A 20026-nucleotide genomic window follows, 5' to 3' on the forward strand; every position below is an offset into this window, starting at 1 on the left:
CAAAGTAGGATACTCTTATTCCTGCCAAACCGTTCATCATCACAGTCTGATCACACTCAATATCAAAGTGCCATCTTTCAAGGACCCCAACCACTTTTTTTTTGGACAGGCAGAGTTAAACAGTCAAAGAGACACAGAGAAAGGTCTTCCTTTACTGTTGGTTCACCCCCCAAATGGCTGCTACGGCTGGTGCGCCGCGTCGATCCGAAGCCAGGATCAGGTGCTTCCTCCTGGTCTCCCACGTGGGTGCAGGGCCCAAGCACTTGGGCCATCCTCCACTGCCTTCCCGGGCCACAGCAGAGAGCTGGACTGGACTGGCGCCCCAACCAGGACTAGAACCCGGGTGCTGGTGCTGCAGGCAGAGGATTAGATAGTGAGCCATGGCACCAGCCTGACCCCAACCACTTTTAATATATGAGGTGACTCCCACCAGTTCCTGAGCCGAATACTTTGATAACCAATCCATAACACACAGCAACATATTCCTTTACATTGTTCAATTATCTCTAATTTTTGAAATCTATAGGGAAAGAAAGTGGTTTTCCATCTGCAGGATCACTCTCCAAATGCCCACAGCAGCTGTGGCTACACTTGGCCAAGTTCAGAAGCCTGGATCTCCAGCCAAGTCTCCTGGGAGGGTGGCAGAGTCCAAGTATTTGAATCAACAATGGATGCCTCTCAGAATGCGCATTAGCAGCAAACTGCATTAGAAGCAGAGGCAGAGGCAGGACTGAACACAGGTACTCTGTGTTCACTCTTCTCATGCCCCACATTCCACCATCAGCACATTTCCACCACTGTTATTTTGTATCTCCTTTCAAAAGCAAGAAAACTTGCCCCATACATGGTCAAGCTCTGGTTTTCACATTCACAGTACTTGGTCTTGGGTTCCAAGATGGCAGAGTAGGGAGGGAGCCTACTGCTCTAGCCCAGGAGAAGATAGCTTTAAAAAAAGTGGACAGAGTATAGTCTCAGAGAAGAGTTAGGGAGAAAACAGCAAAGGAAACACTACCAAAATTAAAGGGACATGGTGGACATACATAGATGGTGTGGGTGCCCAGGCTCAGGTCTCCAGCAGCAGAGCCTACACACCAGCATTGGAAAGGGGGGGGGGGTGAGACAAGACTACAGCAGCCCAAGCCAGTGGCAAAAATAGCTGCAAGAAGAACCTAGAGGGAACCCAGCTTGGAACCCCATGGGGGATAGTGTACCAGCTAAACTAGAGGAGGGAAATGAAAAAGGACAATCACTTTACAATGGCATCCTGTAACAAGCCGATAGAGCAGGTGTCATTTTGGACATATGTAACAGCTGTGCCAGCTCGTGTCCATGCCCAGCAACTAGTTGAGTGCAGACCCTGACTGGTGGGGAGAACTAACAGGGGGATAGGAGCCTGTGACTATGTGAGGCTTCTGTACTGGGACTGTGAAAAAAACTGAGGGAGTGTGGGAGGGAGCATGGCTGGGACTCTGGGCACTCACACTGGGAGACTCCACACGCTCAGGGCTTCCTGGTTACCTGGAGAGAGACATCGCTGGAGAATCTGAACTTACACTGAGGACTGCACAGATCCTTTGTGTGCTCCTTGGGACAGAGTGGATGAATATTATAGCCACTGGGGCTAGCGCTGAGGTACTGGACTCCATTAAGGAGAGGAGCTCAGCTGAGCAGAAAAACTTTCCCTTCTGATAAAAAAGAGAGAGCGAGATTTATCATGCCCAACCTGGGTGTGTCAACATAGGCATGCCCTTAACCCTGGAGAACTGAACAGAGCTCTCAGGCCACATCCACTACAAGCCTCTATAGAGATTCAAAAGCAGACATTCCACTTATCTACACAGTCACAGTACAAATATAAAACACACCAGAGCAAAAAAGGAAAAAAAAAAAAAAGAACAATGAGTATCTCCACAAATGCCAAACAACAAATGCAGCAATTCAAGAAACAAGAAGGAGGAAGACAACATGAAGTCCCCAAAAAAACACAATGCTTCCATGCTAGATTGTGAAGATGATGAGATGGAAGAAATGCAAGAAACGGAGCTCAAAAAATTGATCATAAGATTACACAGAAATAATCAGAAGCAAACGCACAAACTACTGAAATCCATACAGCATATGAAAGGAAATTTCTCCCATGAAATTGAGATCAGAAGGAGAAATCCAAACGAAACGAAGAATTCAACAGAACAAATACAAAAATGCAACTGAGAGCCTTAACAATAGAATTGGTGAAGCAGAAGAAAGACTATAAGACTTAGAAGACAAAGCACAGGAAAGAATACAGTCAAACCAAAGACAAGAAGAGGAAATTAGAAACCTAAAAAACACGGTTGGGAATATACAGGATACTATAAACACACACACACACACACACACACACACACACATTTGGGTTCTAGGAGTTCCTGAAGGCATGGAGAGAGAGAAAGGATTAGAAAGCCTTTTTAGGGAAATATTAACAGAAACCTCCCCAGTCTGGAGAGATAAAAAGACATCCAAGTACAGGGAACATACAGGAAATCTAATAGACATGGCCAAAAAATACCCTCACCACAACACACTGTAATCAAACTCACCACAGTAAAACCTAAAGAGAAGATTCTAAAACATGCATGAGAGAAACGCCAGATTACTTTCAGAGAATCTCCAGTTAGACTCACAGCAGACATCTCATCAGAAACCCTACAAGCTAGGAGAGAATGGTGAAACTTAGTCCAAGTCTTAAGAGAAAAAAACTGTCATCCCAGAATATTATACCCTGCAAAAAGATCTCATTTATGAATGAAAATGAAATAAAGACCTTCCCTAACAAAGAGAAATTAAAACAATCTGTTGCCACCTGTCCAGCCCAACAAAAAATGCTTAAGGATGAGTCGCACACAGAAACACTGTCATCACTATGGAAGAAGGTGAAGGAAGAAAATCAATCAGTGAAAGCTCAAAGAAAATTCAAACTAAAAAATGGGAATATTTTTGGAAAAACGGCAGGAAAAAGTGATTACATATCAATAGTCACCTTGAATATAAATGGCCTCAACTCCCCCATTAAAAGGCACAGACTGGCTGAATGGATTTAAAAAAACATCTATTTGCTGCCTACAAGATTCACATCTCATCAAGAAAGATGCATGCAGACTGAAAGTGTAAGGGTGGAAAAAGATATGCCATGCCAACAGAATCCAAAAGGAGGTAGTGTAGCCATCCTAATATTAGACAAAATAGACTTTAACACAAAAACTGTTGAAAGAGACAAAGGATAGCCTTGGTGCTGTGGCACAGTGGGTTAACGCCCTGGTCTGAAGCGCCAGCATCCCATATGGACACCGGTTTGAAACCTCGCTGCTCCACTTCCAATCCAGCTCTCTGCTATGGCCTGGGAAAGCAGGAGAAAGGTGGCCCAAGTCCATCAGCACAGCTCCAGTCATTGTAGCCAATTGGGGAGTGAACCAGCAGATGGAAGACTGACTGACCACTCTCTCCCGATCTCTCTCTCTCTCCCGATCTCTCTCTCTCTGCCTCTGCCATCTCTATGTAACTCTTTCAAATAAATCAATCTTCTTTTTTCTTTTTTAAAAACTTTTATTTTTAAATATAAATATAAATTCTGAAAGCACAACTTTTGGATTATAGCGGCTTTCCCCCCCATAACCTTCCTCCCATCTCCCACTCCCTCTCCTATCCCATTCTTCATCAAGATTCATTTTCAATTATTTTTATGTACAGAAGGTCAACTTGGTATATACTAAGATTTCAACAGTTTGCACCTACACAGATACACAATGTATATAGTACTGTTTGAAGATTAGTTTTACCATTAATTTGCATAGTACAACATATTAGGGACAGAGATCCTACATGGGGAGCAAGTGTACAGTGACTCCTGTTGTTGATATAACAATTGACACTCTTATTTATGACACTAGTCTTGTTTATGTGGTCCCTTTGACATTTAATCCTATCTTTTTGATCAATTATGAACTGAAACTGATCACTTTGGCTAGTAAGATGGCATTGGTACATGCCACCTTGATGGGACTGATTTGGAATCCCATGGAACATTTCTAGCTCTACCATTGGGGTAAGTCCGAGAGAACATGTGCCAAACTATACATCTCTTCCCTCTCTTATTCCCACTCTTATATTTAACAGGGATCACTTTTCAGTTAAATTTAAACACCTAAGAATATTTGTGTGTAAATGAAAGAGTTCAACCAATAGTATTAAGTAGAAAAAAAAATACTAAAGGGAATAAAACAGTAAGTTTTTCCTTGACAGTCAGGACAAGCACTGATCGAGTCATTGTTTCTCATAGTGTCCATTTCACTTCTACAGATTTCCTTTTAGATGCTAAGTTAGTTGTCACTGATCAGGGAGAACATATGATATTTGTCCCTTTGGGACTGGCTTATTTCACTATGTATGGTGTTTTCTAGATTCCTCCATTCTGTTTCAAATGACCAAATTTCATTTTTTACTGCTGTATAGTATTCTATAGAGTACATATTCCATATTTCTTTAGCCAGTCTACTGTTGATGGGCATTTAGGATGATTCCATGTTTTAGCTATTGTGAATTGAGCTGCAATAAACACTGAAGTGCAGACAGATCTTTTATCAAATAAATAAATCTTTAAGAGGGGGGGCACTATGTAATGATTAGGGGATCAATTCAACAGGAACATGTAACTACTATAAATATATATGCACCTAATCACAGGGCAACTGGCTATTTAAAAGAAATGTTAAAGGATTTAAAGGGAGACTTAGACTCCAGTGCAATAGTAATGGGGAACTTCACTACTCCACTTTAAGCAATGGACAGATCAACCAGAAAGAACATCAACAGGAGAAGAGCAGATTTAATCGACGCTATACACCAAATGGACCTAACAGAGATCTAGAAAACTTTTCGCCCTACAGTCGCAGAATACACATTCTTATCAGCAGTGCATGAAACTTTCTCTAGGACTGACCACATATGAGGCCATAAAGGAAGTTTTAGCAAATTCCAAAAAAATCAAAATCATACCATGCGTCTTCTAAGACCACAATGGAATGAAGCTGGAAATCAGCAACTCAGGAATCTCTAGAGCATATACAAACATGGAGACTGAACAACATGCTCCCGAATGAACAGTGGGTCAAACAACAAGTCAACAGAGAAATCAAAAAATTTCTGGAAACAAAGGAAGACAACAACATACCATATCAAAACTTATGGGATATAGCAAAGCAGTGTTAAAAACAAAGTTTATAGCAATAGCTGCCGAAATCACAAAACTGGAAAAGCACCAAATAAATGAGCTACGTGCATCTCAAGGATCTGGAAAAAACAACAGTAAACCAAACCCAAAACTAGTAGGAAACAAGAAAAAAATTAGAGGAGAAATCAACAAAATTGAATTAAAAAATTTAAAAGATCAGCAAAACGAAGAGCTAATTTTTTTAAAAAAATAAACAAAACTGACACACCATTGCCCAACTAACCAAAAAAAAAAGACCCAATTCAATAAAATTAGAGATGAAAAAGGAAATGGACAACACACACCACAGAAATAAAACAAAATCATCAGAAATGACTACAAAGAGCTGTATACCAACAAACTGGGAAATGTAGAAGAAATTCCTAGACACATATAAGCTACCTAAATTGAGGCATGAAGACATAGGAAACTTAAACAGACTCGTAACCAAGACAGAAGTTGAATCATTAATAAAGGCCCTCCCCACAAAGAAAAGCCCAGGACTGGATGGCTGCACTGCTGAATTCTACCACACATTTAAAGAAGAATTAACTGCAATTCTTCTGAAGCTATTCAAAACAGTTGAGAGGGAATCCTCCCAAATTCATTCTACAAAACCAGCACCACCTTAATTCCTAAACCTGAAAAAGATGCAACAGAGAAAGAGAATTACAGGCCAATTTCCCTGAAAAACATACATGCAAAAATCCTCAACAACTTCTAGCCAATTGAATCCAACATCAGAAAGATCACTCACCCAGACCAACTGGGATTCATCCCTGGTATGCAGGGATGGCTTAACATTCACAAATCAATCCATGTGATACATCACATTAGAAAAATGCTGACAAAAACCATATGACTATCTCAATAGATGCAGAGAAAGCATCTGATAAAATACAACAGCCATTCATGACGAAAACTCTAAGCAAATTGGGCAAAACTTGGAAGCATTCCCACTGAGATACAGTACCAGACAGGGATGGCCACTCTCACCACTGCTACTCAATATAGTCCTGGAAGTTTCAGCCAGAGCCTTAAGGCAAGAAAAAGAAATCAAACGGATACCAATTAGAAAAGAGGAAATCAAAATTTCCTAGCTACAGATGACATCATTCTATACGTAGGGGATTCAAAAAAATGCCACCAAGACTCTACCGGAACTTATAGGAGAGTTTGGTAAAGTAGCAGGATATAAATTCAACACACAAAAATCAACAGCATTTGTATACACAAACAATTCCAGCTGAGAAAGAACTTCTAAGATCGAACCCATTCATAATAGCTACAAAAAGTCAAATACTTTGGAATAAATATAAGCAAGGATGTCACAGATCTCTCCAATGAGAATAACAAAACATTACAGAAAGAAATAGAAGAAGATACCAAAAAATGGAAAAACCTTCCATGTTCATGGTTTGGTAGAGGCAATATCATCAAAATGTCCATTCTTCTGAAATCAATTTAAAAATTCAATGCAATACTGATCAAAACACCAAAGACAATCTTCTCAGATCTAGAAAAATGATGCTGAAATGCATATGAAGACACAGGAGACCTCAAATAGCTCAAGTCAGCTTATACAACAAAAATAAAGCCAGAGGCATCACAATACCAGTTTTCCAGACATACTCCAAGGCAGTTATAATCAAAATAGTCTGGTACTGGTACAAAAACAGATGGATAGAACAATGAAACACACAGACTAGACACACCAGAAATCAATCTACACATCTACACCCAATTTATATTTGATTAAGGAGCCAAAAAACCGATCCCAGGAGCAAGGACAGTCTCTTCCTGAAATGGTGCTGGAAAAACTCGACTTCCATACACAGAAGTATGAAGCAAGGCCCCTACCTTATCCCCTTACTCAAAAATCCACTCAACATGGATTGGAGATGTAAATCTATGACGCAACACCATCAAATTATTAGAGAACAGTGGAAAAACCCTGCAAGACATTGGCACAAGCAAAGAGTACTTGGAAAATACCCCAGAGGTGCATGCAGTCAAAGCCAAAATTAAACATGAGATTACTTCAAATTGAGAACTTTCTGTATGGCGAAAGAAACAGTCAGGAAAGTGTAGAGGCAACCAAAGGAATGGGAGAAATTATTTGCAAACTATATGACTTAAGAAGGATTAATAACCAGAATCTACAAAGAGATCAAGAAACTCCATAACAACAAAAAACAACCCAGTTAAGAGATGGGCCAAGGACTTAAACAAACATTTTGCAAAAGAGGAAATCCAAATGGCTAACAGACACATGAAAAAATGTTTAGGATCACTAACCATCAGGGAACTGCAAATCAAAACCACAATGAGGTTTTGCCTCACCCCGGTTAGAATGGCTCACATACAGAAATCAGCAAACAAGAAATGCTGGTGAGGATGTAGGGGAAAAGGTACCCTAATCCACTGTTGGTGGGAATGCAAACTGGTGAAAACCACTATAGAAGACACTTTGGAGAAACCTCAGAAGTCTGAATATATTCCTACCATATGACCCAGCCATCCCACTCCTTGTAAGTTACCAAAGAGAAATGAAATCATCACACAAAAGAGCTATCTGTATCTCCATGTTTATTGCAGCTCAATTCACAATAGCTAAGACATGGAATTAACCTAAATGCCAATCAATGGAAAACTGCATAGAGAAATTAACGGATATGTACTCTATGGAATACTACATTGCAGTAAAAAAAAAAATCCCATCATTTGAAACAAAATGGAGGAATCTTGAAAACACCATACTTAGTGAAATAAGCCAGTCCCAAAGGGACAAATATCACTTTCTCCCTGATCTGTGACAACTAACAGGACACCTAAAAGGAAACCTCTAGAAGTGAAATTGACACTAAGAGAAGCAATGACTTGAACAGCCCTTGTCTTGACTGTCGAGAAATAGTTTATGCTTTTATTGTTTTCACTATGCTCTTTTTTCTACTTAATGCCACTGGTTGAGCTCTTTACTTAACATAGAATTAATCATAGATGTTTAAATCCATTTGAAAATAGATCCCAGTTAAAAAAAATAAGAAATGGAATAAGAAAGAGAAGAGATGTACAGTTCAGCAAAAAGTTCCCATGGACTTACCCCTAAGGGTAAAGCTAAAAACTTGCCATGGGACTCCAAATCACATGAAGCTGGGTGGTACTAATGCCACCTTACTAATCAAAGTGATCATATTAGGTGTGTAACTGATCATATAGATAGGATGAAGTGTCAAAGGAATCACATAAACAAGACCAAGTGTCTGCTAATGACAATAGAGAGAATTAAAAAGGAGAGAATGATCCAACATGGAAAGTAGTCCACACAGCAGACTCACATAATGACAAATGCCCTAAACAGCACTCTGACCTCAGAATCAGCCCTTAAGGCATTTGGATCTGACTGAAAGGCCCATGAGAGCATTTCAGGCATGGAAAACCAAGATACTGTGGCAAAAAAAAAAAAAAATGATCACCATGAAGGATGTCTGTGAATGAGGTTCCAGGGTAAAGAAGAGGCCATCAAAGAAGGATGAGCTTTTCTTTGAAGGGAGGAGAGAACTTCCACTTTGCTTATGGCCTTGTCTAAATACTGACAGAGTTTATGGACTCAAAATGCCTCCATAGCCTTGGCAGCTCATGTCAAGAGCCTCGGGTGATTACTGATGTCATCAATACGAGTGTCAACTGTTAAATCAACATTACAGGAGTCACTGTGCACTTACTCCCCATGTAGGACCTCTGTCCTTAATGAGTTGTACTATGAGAATTAACTGTAAAACTTGTCTTCAAACAGTACTTTATACTTCGTGTGTGTGCATTAGGGTAAACTGTTGAAATCTTTACTTAATATAGAGTTGGGCTTCTGTATATAAAGATAAGTAAAAGTTAGTATTAATGAAGAATGGCATGGGCGAAGGAGCAGGAGGTGGGATGAGACTGGGGGGTGGGAGGGTGGGTATGGGGGCAAGAACTGCTATATTCCTAAAGATGTACCTATGAAATTTGTATTCATTAAACAAAATCTTTCTTAAAAAACTCACAGTGTTCATACCACACAAAATACTGGATGACGGGTGCATTATGAACACCCTGATGCTAGAGAAGAGCACCGGAGATGGTTATTCATGCAATCACCCCACTAAAAATGTAAAACTGTAACTGTGACAGCTGCTATGAAAGGGGAACTGGGCCTGGCTTTGTGGTGTAGGGAGTTAAGCTGCCACTTGCAGCACTGGCACCCCATATGAGTGCTGGTTCGAGTAGCAGTTGTTCCACTTCTGATCCAGCTCCTTCCTAATGTGCCTTGGAAAGCAGAAAAGAATGGCCCAGATTTTTTGGCCCCTATGCCCACCATGTGGGAGACCAGGAAGAAACATTACTATGCTCCTAAGTCTGCATATATATTAAATACATGACATTTGTTCACTTAACATTTTCATTAGATTTCATTTAAGGTAAACAAAATTCATGTATTTCACACATACAAATTTAGGAACATAGTGATACCTCCCACCCTACCCTTCTTCCCATCCACTCTCCCACCCATTCTCCTCCTTCCTCTATTATTCCCAAGAACTGTATCTATGAACTATATTGAATCTGTTAAGACTAACTGAAAATAAAATAAAACCCTTAAAATAAAAAAAGGAAAGGTCAGCTGAATCACAAGAAGGATTTCAAAAACAAAAAGGGGACCCAGCTTATAAACAAAAAAACTACAATGGCTGTTCTGTTGTTCAGTGATGATTTGTTTTCCTTCTTTGACGTTCAGTTTCCTAGTTAAACCTAATTTTATTTTCCTGAGGTAAACATACTTTTTTTAATTTCTGGAGCACCTAGTGTGTACATCATGGCATTATACTTTAAATTACTTCCACCTTAAAAAAAAAAAAACTTAAAAATAATTCTACAGATGAGACATCTGAAATTCAGGGAGATAGAGAATCTCCCCTGAGTCCTATGCTATTTATCATCTCAATGATCTGGGGAGTGTAAATAGAAAGAGAAGTCAGAGAAGAGAAGGACGGGTGCCCGCCCGAAGGATTCCAGAATCCAGGTGCAGAGGGGCAGTCTCCAGCATCCAAGGAAGTCCATTGACAGGCTGAAATTTATATGAGACTGTATTCATTTGACTTAAATTCCCAATTTATGAATTTTTAATGGTTCAGTTTGAAATATATGAAGAAACATTTATTGAATGAATACAAAACTAGACCATGCAACTTATTCTTATCCATACAGAAGGAATTTCACATTGTTCTATCTATACAGAAAGGTTTACTGTCATTGGAAGCAATTTTTTTTTGGGGGGGGGGGGAGATTTATTTAGTTAATTGAGAGAGTTATAGACAAAGAGTGGGAAAGACAGAGAGAAAGGTTTTAAATCCACTGCTTCCCTCCCCAAATGGCCACAACTGCCAAAGGTGGGCCGAATTGAATCCAGGATCCAGGAGCTTCCTCCAGGTCTCCCACATGGGTGCAGGGGCTCAAGCACTTGGGCCATCTTCTACTGCTTTCCCAGGCCATAGCAGAGAGCTCGATTGGAATAGGAGTAGGAAGGACATGCACTGGTACCCATATGGGATGTCAATGCTGCACGTGGAGGTTTAGCCTACTACACCACGGTGCCAGTCCCTGGAATTAGGTTTTGAATATTTTCTTTAGTATAGTCTGTCACTCTGTGGCCTAGGGAAAATGTTTTGGATTTTCTGGGATTGAAAAAGCATGGGTAGTGATTTCAAGCTTTCTTATTTCAACCACTTTCTAGGCTGTGAGTCTTTGCAAACGTGATGAATGCAACAATGCATCAAAAAGATACCATATATATATATACACACACACACACACACACGTATGATATATATATATACACATATGTATGATATATACATATATACACATATGTATGATATATGCATATATACAAACACACACACAACATGTAATATGAAGAAGTATGTTTTATCACAGGAATGCAAGTGTGGTTTAGCATCTATAAAAAAAAAATCAATGAAATCACATCAGCAGAACGAACAACAAAAAATAAATGAACATCTCAACAGATTCAGGGAATGCTCCCGTCACAAGATTCAAAATCCCTTAATGATAAAAAAAAATTCTACTAACAAGGTACAGGAGAAATATAGCTCAAAATTATCAAAGCTAAATGATAAACAATAGCCAATATCATACTGAATGGGAAAAAGCTGAAAATATTTCATCAGAGTTTTGGAGCAAGATAAGAACTCCACATAGACCATTCTTAGTCAATACAGTATCTCAAGTACTCACCAGAGTACTCAGGTAAAGTAAAGAAATAAAGGATGAAAATTGGGAAGGAGGAAATCAAAATACCTGTTTTTTCAGAAGACCTGATTTTAGACGGAAAAACTTAAAACACCGCAGTCAAAATATGTTGGAAGTGATAAACCAATAAGTCACAGGATACCAAATCAATGTTAAAAAAAAAAAAAAGTTGCATTCTTACACACCAATAATGATCCTCTGAAAAGGTTAGTTTAAGATCTTTGTAAAAAGTAAGCATGGGAAGAGGAGAGGGAAAAGGAAGGAGGGTGGAGGTGGGATGGAGAGTTGAATGGAAAGTATCACCATCTTCCTGAACCTCTATATATGAAGTATATGAAATTTGTATATTTTAAATAAAAAATAGGAAACAGGAAAAAAGAAACCTAAATTTATAACAGCTACAAAAATTAAATATTTAGTAATAAATACAACCAAATAAGTGAAAGATCACAATAAAATTATAAAGCACTGCTGAAATAAATCGTCAGACACATGAAAATGTAAAGACATCCCCTGTTCATGAATTAGAAGAATTAACATTTAAATCTTCATATTCCCTAGGAAATCTACAGATTCAATGCAAGTCCTATCCAAATACCAATGACATTCTTTAAACCGTCAGAAAAAAAGCTTCTAACATTCATATGGAACCAGAGAAGGCCCAGAGAAGTCAAAGTGATCCTATACACACCTGGGGGCATAACAATACCTGATTTCACAAAGTTATAGTAACTAAAATAGGATGAAACTGGCATGAAAATAGATACAAAGATCAATGAAAAGAGAAAAAAATATATAAATACAAACATACATAAATAACAGCTACCTGATTTTTTGATGAAAATCCCGAAGTCTTTTCAATAAGTGGTGCTGACAATACTAGATAGACATATATAGAAGAATGAAATTAAATGCCTGTCTTTCACAACATATAAAAATCAACTCAGATGGATCAAAGACCCGAAAATACGAAATTGCTGGAATACAACATAGGGAGACACCTCTTAAAAGAGGCAGAGGCAATGACTTTTTGTTTAAAACCCCAGAAGTTCAGGTAGCAAAAGTAAAACTAGATCAAACTCTGAAGCTTCTGTACAGCAAAGAAAACAGTAACAGAGTGAATAAACCACCAATGGGAAGGGATAAAATACTTGCAAACTACTTACTTATCCAACAAAGGATTAATAGCCAGAATATCAGGAACTCGACAAATTCAAAATCAAGCATCCAATACAGTTAAGAAATGGGCACAAGGGGCCTAAAAAGACAATTCTCAAAAGAAAAAAAAAAAAAAGGAAATGACCAACAAATATATGAAAAAAACTATTACGAGCCATCAGAGAAATGAAAATAGGGGCCCACACTGCAGCATTCTAGGCTAAGCCTACGCCCACAGGGCTGGCGTTCCATGTGGGCACTGGTTCATGTCCTGGCTGTTCTTCTGATCCAGCTCTCTGCATATGGCCTGGGAAAGCAGTGGAAGATGGCCAAAGTGCTTGGGTCCCTGCAACCACCTGGGAAGAAGCTCCTGGCTCCTGGTTTTGGATGGGCTCAGCTCTCACCAATGTGGCCATCTGGGGACTGAACCAGTGTATGGAAGACCTTTGTGTGCCTACCTCTCTGTCTGTAACTCTGCCTCTCAAGTAAATCTTTTTTTTTTTTAAAAGAAGAAATGCAAATCAAAACCCCAAAAAGATATCACCTCATAACGCTAGAATGCCTATCAAAAAGAAAAAGTAAAAAATTCTAGCAAGGATATGGAGAAAGGAGAACTCTCCTATACTGAGTGTGGGAATCCAAATGAGTACAAGCACTGAGGAAAACACCGTGGAGATCTCTTAAAAACTAAGAATAGCACTGCCATATGACTCGACAATCTCAATACTCTGTATACATCCAAAAGACATGAAATCACTGGATCTAAGAGACACCTGCTCCACCATGATTACTGCAGCACTGTTAACAACGGCCAAATTATGGAATCAACCAACGAATCCATCATCTGATAAAGAGATCAAGAATTTGTTGTGTATCTACCAAATGGAATACTATTCAGCCATTTAAAAATGAAATCCTGTCCTTTGCAGCAAAATGTATGCAACTGGAGGATATCATGTTAAGTGAAAAAGGCCAGACACAGAAAGACAAGTAACACGTGCACGGCTTCACATACGCAAGCTAAGAACCTGACTGCATAATGATGAATAAAGGATGGCAGGCACTGCGGCGGATGAAGGGAGTTTCGATGAGGGGCACAATATCAGAGTCGGATCAATGGAATAAGTTCCTATCGTTACACAGCACAGTGAGGAGACTAGCTCACAATAACCTAGTATATGTTACATGAACACACAAAAGAAATTCCAGGCCTTCTGTCATAAAATAGTGACAAAGAAAGGGAAATGCTGATTATCCCATTTTTCAACAGGACACAGTGCAGACATGCACCGAGACATCATCCTGTAGACCCTAGGTATGTGAAATTATTGCTAATGTCAAAATTTTCAGAAAACAGAACCATACCGTGCACCAGCAACACCACCACTGGGTACATGTCCCACAGAAAGGAACTAAGTGTAAGTAGTTCTGTGTATCTATAGCTCCGTGTCTGAAGCACCAGGGAGCAGTTCATACATCTACAGTCCCATGTCTGAAGCACATTTTCAGCCATGAAGGAAAAAGCAAGGAGCATCTGGTGTGCCCATCAACAACGATAATCACTTGCCTCTTGAAACAGCAGACCAATAAAACCCACCTGCCAAACGGCATGTGAGAGTAACCACTTCTCCAAATGCCACCGTGGGAGAAAAAGGAATGATTTAAGTTTTGTCTGCAAAGCAGACATTCCTGGGGGACTTTTCCAACTGGGTTGGATGGAATAGGAAAACCACAATCAGAAATCCAAATTGACAGGCAGAAGATGTCCCCAAATCAGATATGCTCGGGAGCAGAAACTCATTCTCATACCACAGTCCCCACTAGGAGGGCAAGCATGCAGATAAAGTAGACTGCATTTCTGTCTCACTAAAAGGGAATAGTATCTTGGCAAACAAAATGAGCGGAGAGTTCATCAGACTAAGTGGTCAGGAGTTTGTTGTATATATGCAAAATGGAATACTATCCAGCCATTTGAAAAGAATGAAGTCCTGTCACTTGAAGCAAGAAGTATGGAACTGGAAGTAAGTGAAAACAATCCAGACACAGAAAGACAAATACTGTACCCACTCCCTCACAAACACAAGCTAAAAACAATCGGGGGCCAGTGCTGTGGCATGGTAGGTTAAGGCTCTGCCTGTGGTGCCAGAATCCCATGTGGGCACTGGTTCTTACCCCTGCTGCTCCTCTTCTGAACCAGCTCTCTGGTTATGGGTTGAGAAAGCAATGGAAGGTGGCCCTAGTGCTTGGGCCCCTACATCCACTTTGGGAGACCCACAAAAAGCTCCTGGCTCCTGGCTTTGAATTTGCTCTGCTGCAGCTGTTGCAGCCATTTGGGTAGTGAAGGAGCAGAAGGAAAACATCTCTCTGTCTCTCCCTCTCTCTGCAGCTCTGCCTTTCAAATAAAAATAAATAAATCTTTAAAATACACCAATCTGAATATATAATAATTAATAAAGGATGTAAGAGGTTGGAGGGAAAATGCAAGGAGTTTGGATGATGGGTACCAAGTCAGAGTAAGATCAAAGAAATAACTTCCTAATGTTACACAGAATAATGGAGAGGATAGCTCACGATAACGGAGTATGTGTTGTATGAACATACAGAAGAAATCCCAAGACTTCAATCATAAGTACTGACAAACAAAGGGAAATACTGATCACCCCATTTTTAATCAGGACACATTACAGACATGTACCAAAACATCATACAGCAGCCCTTAAGTAGGTACAATTATTGTTAACTTCAAAATTAAAAAAAAAAAAAAACATAACCTTCACATGAACTAGAAACTCCATCGCTGTGTATACACCAAATGGACAGGAACTAAGTATTTCAGATACTTTTGGTCCCATGTGTAATGCACCAGGGATGACGTACTTAGACTCTGATGACATTTTCAGCCATGAAGAAAGAAGCAAGGAGAAGTCTGGTGTTGGCTTACATAACAGGAAGCACGTGCCATTTGCTACAGCAGGTCAATAAAATCCACTGGCCAGGTAGCATGTGAATAATCACCACTCCAAGTGCAACCGTGCAACAAAGAGGAATGACAGTTTTGTCTACACAGCAGGCATTCCTTGGGGACTTCCACAACTGACTTGGATACAATAGGAAAGCTACAAGCTGAAATCCAAGTCGACAGGCCTATGATGTCCCAAATAATATAAGCCAGGGAGACTCCACTATGAAAGCAAGGATGCAGATAATACATAGTGCGGTTTTGCTACATTAAAAGGCAGTAGAATTTTGGCAATCAAAATAGCTGAGAGTTGGTCAGTGAGGTTAGGCCCGTAGCACAGATATCAACAGTGTCCCACCAAAGGGGGTACTCCAATGTAAGGGTATGGACTATCCAGTTTGAGGCCACACAAAGGCCACTAGCAATTGGTGATGTCCCAAGAATTGGTGGACATGTGAATTTCAAGATGGCCTTGAGTAAGGGTGGGCTGCTCAAGGACCAGTAGGATGATCACACGTTCTGCCCACTTCCATCTAACTTGAGATTCCCAGTGGCTGGAGGCCAGGACACAGCTCATAATGCTGAATGAGGTAGTCCAAACTCTCTGTGAGTCAAACAGTAGTGTCACTAAAAGCTCACAGCTAAGTTCAAGTCCTTTACCCATGTGAGCCTCAGAACCACAAACTATCCGCCAAGATGCAGCCTTGTGGGTGACTGGTGAGATAGGTGGGTCTTAGGGTTCACCAGAGGTGAGGATGTTGGTGTTATCACAAAGTGAAAATGTGCTGGGCTTCCTTGGTTGAAACGGAGTCACTGAGGAGAAGGAGTTATATGGGGATTTGCTGAGGAATTTTTCTGAATTCCTTTTTCAAAACGTACACCAAAAATTTGAGGTTGCAAGCTCTCACCTCCTATGGGACTAAGGTCCACACCGACTGGCACAAGTCGTCAGATGCTGATGTTTGAGGCCCATTTTTCCTCCTCCTCTTGATTATCAGTTGAAACAATGTCCTCAACATGGATGCTAGATGACAACTGAAGGCCAGCCAGAGCCTGTTAACACAGACCACGAGCCCTGGGGGACCAGAGGCAGCCCACAGAAGTCTCAGAAAGGTGCAGTGTTGGCCTTCAAGTTAAAAAGTAAATGGCCCCAAATCTCCACCGGACACAATAAAATGCTTGCCACACCAATAATGGCAAAATTCTCAGGGGCAGCCTGGTAATGTCAAGTAAGGCGAATTCAAAGCGAGGCATGACCTTCTTGAGGTCGTGGTAATCTGCAGGATGCCTCCAATCCTATCCTCCAGCTTTGAGAAGGTGCTTGATGAGTGGGTTAATAGATGACTCAGCGTATTTCAGACAATACTTCTACTACATCAGGGACAGCTATGCTAATTCCCCACTTGTCTTGCCTGAGTGGCTATTTTAGGGTGCTGACAATATAGGGAGGTGTGTGGTAAATGTCCAGGCTCTAGGCAAGCATGCCACATCAGTACAAAAGACTTGGGCTTGATCTAGGTGAAGAACAGAAGTGTTAGGCTGTCCATACCAAGGAACAGAAATGACAGCCGAGCAGTGGGCAGAAGCAACACAAGGACTCATGGGAAGAGGTTGGGTCCTGTCTTAATGATGGCCATGGCAGTCGACCCAAGGGCATGTCCTCTCCATAGTCTGTCAATGAATATTGCTGGGCAGATGCACTCTACTGGGAAAGATCACAATGCCGTAGGAGTTAGTGCCCAATGATCCACAAGGCTCTATAATGTGACCCTACTACACGGTGGTTGCCATCCATAAAGTTGCCTGGTGATGACAGCTTACCTTCGTGTGCAGAAGAAGCCTACCATTGTTGAATCTCTGGTGGTCTTCTGTCTAGAAGGCATCCGTGGTGTCCAGAGGGTCTGGAGAAACTCATGAGACTTGCCTGAAGTGAGCCAGTAGGCAGCAGTGCAGCCTGCAAAGCCATTGGCTTTGTTGTTGATGCTCAGAATAGGTCCCATCATGTACACAATGGATCAGAGCAAGTCAGAGAGCACCACATTCGATTACATAGCACTGGACTGCAGGGAGATGTTGAACGAAACTCTGGCTGTGAACACTCTACGTGTCCACCTTGCTATTTCCCAGGGTGCGTAGCGTTTGCATAGCTTGATTAACTTCTGAAGTGGACGCCAACAGGGCCAGAAATTTTGCTTGGTCCTGTGGTGGGACCGCTCTTACAAATACCGACGGGAATGCTGACGTTGTGGAACTGCAGGTAAGGCGTCAGCTAACAAAGCTTCCATTTCATATTGTAGTGCTGGGTCATGCCCCAGCTGCTATGCTTCCACTCCAGCTTCCTCCTAAGGTGCAAGGAAAGACAGTGGATCCTGTCTGAAGATCTCAGGCCTCTGCAACCCATGTAGGAGAAGAAGATGGAGTTCCTGCTCCTGGCTTCACCTTGGCTAATCTGTAGCTGACGCAGCCATTTGGAGAGCGAGGTAGTGGATTGGACAATATCCCGATATCTCTCCCTCCGTAATGTTTTTTTTTTTTTCCAAATAAAAAATCATTACAATATAACAATAGCCAAGGAACTGAGACAGAGTTGTTAAGATGCCATTTGGGTTATCAACGCCCCATATCAGAGTGCCTGGATTTCCGTACAATCTTCTTGCAGTCCAGTTTCCTGCTAATATACACTCTGATGGGTAGCAGGCATTGGGTCAGATACTTAGGTCTCTTCCACCCCCGTGAGAGAAGTGGATGGAGTTCTTGGCTTCCGACTTTGGCCTAGCCCTTCCATAATGTTTGCAGGCTCCGGGGTTGAGGCCAACAGATGGAAACATTTTTCTCTATCTCACACTGCCATTCTAATAAATTAGAATATAAACGCATCAATACATTGTATTTGGCATGGCAATTAAAGACATCATCTTTGGTGCCAGCATCCCATTACAGAGTAATTACAGAGGATCAACACCTGGTCGTGCATTCAAATCCAGGTTCCTGCTTATGCATACCCTGGGAAACAACAGAGGATGGCTCAGATATTTGGGCCCTTGCCACTCAAGTGGAGTGATCCAGCCAATGGGAAATTTGTCTTCTTGTCTTTCAATGAAACAATGAATAACGCTTAAGCAAGTGAATGAATAATTCCACTGGGTCCAAGGTACCTTGTATGGGACTGTCCTACGGGCAGCTTTGCCATTCAGGAGTGGGGGCTGCACATAGTCGCTGAAGAATGCCTAACAGCCTCAGTAGCTCTCTTTTTTTCTTAATTATACGCCATACACGGAAATATAGAGGCTCCTTCTGTAGTGTGGTGTTTAACATGCTCTGGACACCCACTGCAGTAGAAAAAGGGACAGTTTATGGTCACCCTCTGTGCAAACATGACGCCATCTGTTTGTGCTTTCCAGACAAGTCGGACAGGATCTTGATGTAGTTCCGTGAGAGCTGCCAGCTGCCAACTCTGTTGCCCGGTGATTTATAGACTACTTCCTGTCAGGAACACGGCAAGGTTGCCCTTCTCAATGCGTCCCTGTCCAGTCTTTGAGCAGGCTTTGTGTCTCCATCCACAGCAAGGTGTGTACCTCTATGTGGACTTCCTTGGTGTCTGAGATACGGCACTTCACCATCTGAGACAGTTGCAGAGGAGGCAACTACTTTCTTACATGTCCTGGGTGGTGCCTGGCAGCATGTGAGGGGCAGCCGGCAGTCATCTGGTGCATCCAGACTCACCATCTCACAGCACACAAGACTCTGCATCACCCAGGTGCAGGTACAAATGTCTGAAATGATCCCATGAGATCATGTTACTTATATGCTGCGGACAGCAACACTCAGCACACAACCTTGTAAGAAGCCTCACTGTCTCACTGGGAGTCGGGGGGGGGGGGCACAGAAAGCAGTGATAAACCAATGGGTGAACCCATGCACTTCATCAGCAATGTCAGTCCACAAGTCTGCCAGGTACTACTCTAATTCCCCCATGGCAAACAACAGAGAAATTTTCCACAGGTAAACTTTTAAGCCTCTATGACATGCTCTTATATTCATAACATGAAATATTCCTCAACACAACTATTAACAATAACTGAATTCAACAACATTGTAGAATACATGATGTTGTGCATGGAAAAATCTAAACACTCCACCAAAAAATGCTTCAAGATGAAAAACCAATTCAGTAAAGTCACAGGTTACATAATCAACATACAAAATACAGTAGCTTCTTTATATTCTAATAACCAACTTGCCAAAAATGAAATTTAAACATTAATCCCATACATAATAGGGACAAAAATAAAACATTTAGGAATAAATGTACCCAAATAAGTAAAAAGATATCTACAATGAAAATTCTAAAACAT

At 40.9% G+C, this 20026-nt stretch overlaps 1 protein-coding gene across 8 annotated transcripts in view; it reads right to left on the reverse strand.

Moving 5' to 3' along the window:
* The window catches only part of SPOCK3 (SPARC (osteonectin), cwcv and kazal like domains proteoglycan 3), an 83448-nt gene that overhangs the window by 3578 nt on the left and 59844 nt on the right, over positions 1 to 20026 (reverse strand). The window contains exon 2 of one of the 8 annotated variants that reach the window (XM_070048247.1): positions 1 to 20026. This exon is cut by the window's right edge and continues 8815 nt beyond it. The exons of the other annotated variants lie outside the window; for them this stretch is intronic. The gene's annotated coding sequence lies outside the window, so the exon portion shown is untranslated. 8 annotated transcript variants of the gene reach the window in all.

Source organism: Oryctolagus cuniculus, chromosome 8 (assembly GCF_964237555.1).
Source record: "Oryctolagus cuniculus chromosome 8, mOryCun1.1, whole genome shotgun sequence".
Classification (NCBI taxonomy): Eukaryota; Metazoa; Chordata; class Mammalia; order Lagomorpha; family Leporidae; genus Oryctolagus; species Oryctolagus cuniculus.